The sequence below is a fragment of the Spea bombifrons genome, chromosome 4 (assembly GCF_027358695.1).
Source record: "Spea bombifrons isolate aSpeBom1 chromosome 4, aSpeBom1.2.pri, whole genome shotgun sequence".
In the NCBI taxonomy this organism is placed as follows: Eukaryota; Metazoa; Chordata; class Amphibia; order Anura; family Pelobatidae; genus Spea; species Spea bombifrons.
The window spans coordinates 76027265-76032743 of record NC_071090.1 but is presented as its reverse complement, the minus strand read 5'-3'; positions in this window follow the sequence as shown (position 1 = coordinate 76032743).

Below are 5479 nucleotides of genomic sequence, written 5' to 3'. Positions count from 1 at the left end.
ATAAAACAGGATAGCATGATTCTTCACAATATTCTTTAAAAGTAAGAAATAAGAAACTTCAACAAAACTTTTGGCCGTTAATACCACACAATCATCCTAGCACTACATGACCCAATGAATACCTCATCCTAGATAAAAATGCATACATAGTCTTTAATGGGAAGCACTATGAAACTAAAGAGGAATAGTCCCCTGTATAATGAAATCAAGAGTTGGCTTTCGCAAACCAGCATCCAAGTTTCCTTTTTAATAAGATCTGCTTATTGAAATAGAGTAAATAACACCATACCTTTTACTTTTCCTCTGGCTGATTTCTGGGCCTAGAAAGTTTTGTCCTCTGAAGTGACGAATTCAGGAGGGTGTTTTATCTCTGGATAAATAAAAATCACAAAGTTCTATTTATTCCTACAGTAAGTAAATTGCCAGGAAACAGACCAACCACACACACCGGGACGGGCTCTGCCACACCGACAACCAAACACACACACACCAGGACAGGCTGTGTCACACCAATGCCCAAACACACACCAGGATGGGCTCTGCCACACCGACACCCGTATCAGGATGCGTTAAGCTACACAAAGCATAAAATATGCTTTCCCCCTTGTGTGTTGATGCCCCAGTCAGGGCCCTCTTTTAGTATTAATGTATTCCCCCCACACCCTTGTGTATTGCCCCTGCCCCATGTGTATTTGTGCCCCCAACCACCTCCTTTGTGCATTCATGCCTCCACACCCGTGTATATTGATTTATGTGATGCCCCCCTGCCAGCCCCCCCTTAATATTCATTTATGTGATGCCCCACCCCCTTTTATACTGGTTAATGTAATGCCACCCATACCCATGTGTATTGCCCCCAGCCACCCACTCCCTTTGTATATTGATTTGTGTGATGCCCCAACCACCCTGTTGTGTACTTATAACCCCCATCCACCCCTTGTTTGTATTATTTAGTTGTTGTCCCAAGGAAGCCCCCCCTCTTTGAATATGGGTCCCCTTCCAGCCATCAGCCTGACTATTTTGTTCTTGTAAATACTTATTTTTTTTCCTGGCTTCCTTCCCCCACAGGCTGCTCTCCTCCTTCATGACCTTCAAACTTCTCTGTGTGAGCCCGCCCCCTTGAGCGTTAAGCAGCATTTTCAAAGGGGCGGGACAAAGAGCCGGCGGAGGCGGTCTTACACTCAGTGTGCCGGACCATGAACCGGCCGGCCCATCGGGAAATCTCATTGTTTCGGCCCTGAGCCCAGGTGTAGCCAACATACACTTTTCCTTCTGACATTGAACTACTATTCTTGTGATCCTCAGCTAGCCAACAGGGAATTACCATGAGGATTCTATACTAAATTTTCTATTTAAACAAAATATAATTTAATAGTAAAATTATGACATGCAGTACATAGTGTAAATTACAGCATATGGAAACCAGATTAACATTAGAAATGGGACTGGTTTAATGCAAAATGCTATCTATTAGTAATGTGAATTACTTGATGTGAATTGCCATGAGCATTATTTATATTCTTCTGCTAAAAATAATGAAAAATTCCAGGGTAAAGCAAAAGCCAAGCTAAGTAATGTTTTTGGCATAATCCTGCAGGGTTGCTTTTCTTTGTTGTTCTTCCCATTCATTCTGTATTATTTATGGAAATCTATGACAGGGGCAGGGATTTATTTCTGTATTGTGAAGAGAACTTTAAACAGTACCCTTATAAATGATTAGACTTCAAAACGGCCAAAGCCCATGTTCATATTATACTCACAACATGCAGCATCCAAGAAAAAAGTACCAAAATAGAATGTCGAGTACATATTATATACATATTATATGCATATGAAAAGATAATATTTTATTGCCTACAAAATCAGTTTGAAATATATCATTATGTATGAGTGTGTTATACCTAAAATATATTTCAAAACATTTTTAAAGCTGCAGTTTTGACTAGTTTTCTAAACTTAAGTGTTAAGTTAATTCATGGTAATGTTTAATGTCTACAAAGTTCCCAGCAATCATTAATTCAATCGTGCAAGCTTTTTCTTCGTTCATAATTTTTGCAAGGAACACTTAATTGTCATGTGAAAACAAATCTCATTGGTAAAGTAAATTGTAAAACTTTTAGCTGGAAAATCTTCTTGTGGAAGCTGTTAAGTATGCTCTTCCCCTGGAACGATAACTTTTTTATTTTTGATATATTTATATTAAAACTATTGAAAGTTTGACCTCTCAACAACTTCTAATAGGGTCCACTGCTGCTGCCATGTTTATACAACTCTTCAATAACTGATTATATTACATTATTAATAATAACTTTAACCCAGTTTCCAACTTTTTAATTGTGTGATTTTAGACGCACAATCAAAGTTTAAGCTGGTTTACCCTTTTAGTGTTGCTGTTACAGTTACTTGCCTTTCCATAGCTAATGTTTTTCAGTAAAAATCTGTATATCTGATCATTGGTTTACTTTTACCACAAAAGTTTATATACACCGATTATCACGTATTTCATCATGGTCATGCCAGAAAGAGCAACCACTCATTACAGTCTTGTCTGGAGAATCTAATGATAGTCTACTTATCCATCCTAAAGTGAATGTAAAGGTACAAAGGGTCACACAGACTAGAGCTGACTCGTTCATATCCTATTTTGGTATCTGAGTATTCCAAGTTTTGTTGGTGTCACCATTATAAAATAATTGGAATCTCTGTTTTAATACAGATGTTCACCATATCTAGTGAGTTGCTACAATAGAATATTAATTATTATCTATTAAATTGTTAATATATAAAAGAGTCTCAGACTGCTCAGAGCAATAATTGATGAATAACATTAGTGTATTTATTTTAGTTTCTGCTCCTCAATGATGTTTAACATGAATTGAAAGGGTATGTACACTATAGTGACACACGGTGGCTTCATTTGTGGGAGAGCTTATATTGTGTTTAATGTCTTTCATATTACTGTACCAATTAATGTTTATGCTTTTACTTAATTTACTTATTTACTTATTACACAAATGGTCTAGAATATATACAAGGGTGCCATCAGAAATCTTGGGACCCAGTGCAAACCTAAAGTCAGGGTCCCCCTGTGCTATTGCTGCCATGTACCAAAGCCCACAAGGTCACAGTTTCCGGTAAGAAGGGGTATGGGCCAATAAGAGAGCCCCTGACAGATCAAGACGCCCCCCGCCTTACCAGGTTTCATATACAGGTACTGGTTGCACTTCCCTGTTGGTGGCTCTGAATACATGTGTAAAAAATAAATTTTACATTGCGCATAGTGTCCACATAGAGCTGAGTTGATCAAGTATAAGGCTTGGTTTTGGTTTGGTTTTTTTGTGGACGCACAGCTGTTTTTTTTGTTTGTATTTTTTTGGAAATAAAAAATCTAAATACTGGTGCAAAGTAACATCTTTATATGTTTTGTAAAATTTGTAAACCTAAAGTGCTCTTGAATAATGAGTTGGAGTTAAAGGTAGCATCACGGAGAACACTATAATTAATCAATTGTAGTAGAGTAGTAAATATTTGTTCTATCAAGATAAATACTACATCAAATTAATATTGTTTGTATTATATTTTTTAATATCCTGTGAGTTAATCTCTTAGTCTTTACATTTTCTAATTAATTGCATACAGTGAGTAAAACGGGAGGTAAAGTGCTCTATTCACAGAGATTGTTACATAATATCCTATATTTTTATATTTATAGAAAATGTTATTAAAACCTTTAACAACATTAGGTCATACCATTACATCCTAAAACAAGTGGTCCCAATAATCACTAGGAAGTAATAGCGCATACTGAGGATTTTATACCAGTGGGGTTAAACCCTCACAAATACTTGAAGTCACCCGTATTAAACTAGACTGATGAAAAGAACTTTAATTTTACTGAAAGGGTGGTAGATTAGTGAATTATTACTGTAAAAATGCTATATGTCTGCATATGGTTTAAAACAAGCCATATTTGTCCATAAAAAAAACAATATATAATTTGTGTGGGTACACTGAACACAAAATGGGAAATTATAGTTACAAAAACAGAATTGAAATCATAAAACCGTCTTTAAGGTGTGAAATATCCTTGTTTTAAAGGTGTTAAACACAATTGTCTGACTCACCAAGCTGCGATTTGTGCCAACATATCAACTGTCTGTGTAAACATTGCAGTATCAATGCGTAACTTTTTCTTAGAAGTTTACCTGTCCTTGATAGGTTCTTTGATAACTTCACTGATGCTCACTACAAAGCTGTGCCTGGAATGTCTAGATCTATAGGAAAACCTATGTCTCCAGTGTCCTCATCTCAAGGGAAATCTAGAGCCAACATTTCCATGAAGCCTCCACATGCAATTTATTGTGTTTATTTGTCTATTAACCTGACAACATTCCTTGTGTGGGATGTCAGATATATTAACAGGTTTCAACCATGTTTTTTCTCTTTGTCACAACAGGCAACAATTACATCTTAATTAATCCAAATTGTCCTCAAATACTTTACCTGTAACTACCACAATTAAAATGTAAATAATCATATCCATGGATGCCAGAACAGTGGTTTCTGGTGATTGGCAGTATCTTTGTAAAGAACAAAAAAGTTCCAGTCACTTGAGATTTCTATAGTGTTGTGAGCAATCTGCTGTGTGCTGTGGGCAGGTCTTTGAAGCGCCACCTTGCTATGATCTATATAAGCCTGCAGCCTGCATGAGTCCTTTACCCTTGTGTTTTGCTTCCTGCTACCGAGTGCTTTCCGTTATTCCTGAGTTCCTGTGTATGACATGGCTTCGTCTGACTATCTTCCTGGCTCCTGATTCCTGGCGTTCATACCCTGACTCTCAGATACGGTTAAAGATGAGATTGCAGCCTGGGACCTCCCCAGGGATTTGGAGGAAGTAGTCTAATATTGCATCCTTATTGACTCCCAAATCCTTGATAGACCATCCTTCAGGGAGCACCTGCGGAGGCCTCCTATCCTCTTAGCCCTGAGCTTTTCGTCCCCACCTGTACCTCCCTTACCTCCCACGTCTCCTGGTCTTGACTCCTCTAGTAAAGTGGAACCCATGCTGCTTGGGTTTAGGAGAGGGCTTTTAGGAGTAGGGAGGGCCTGTGGGAATTTTTGCTCATTCATCCAGTAGAGCGTTCGTGAGGTCAGGCACTGATGTTTAAGGCCTAGCTTGCAATCTCCATTCCAGTTCATCCCAGAGGTACTCGATGGGGTTTGATGTTAGGGCTCTGTGTGGGCCAGTGAATTTCTTCCATAACAAACTCATCAAACCATGTCTTTATAAACTTTCATTGTGCACATTTTTAGAATTGTCTAAAATGTCTTTGTAAGCTATAGCATTAACATTACCCATTACTGGAACTGGATAGTAGGCACTATCCATTCTATTAGCTAGTGTTCTCCTGGCATCTGCCAAACACATCTGCCAATCAAAGATTCTTCCATCAGACTTCCAGATGGTGTTGATTGTCCA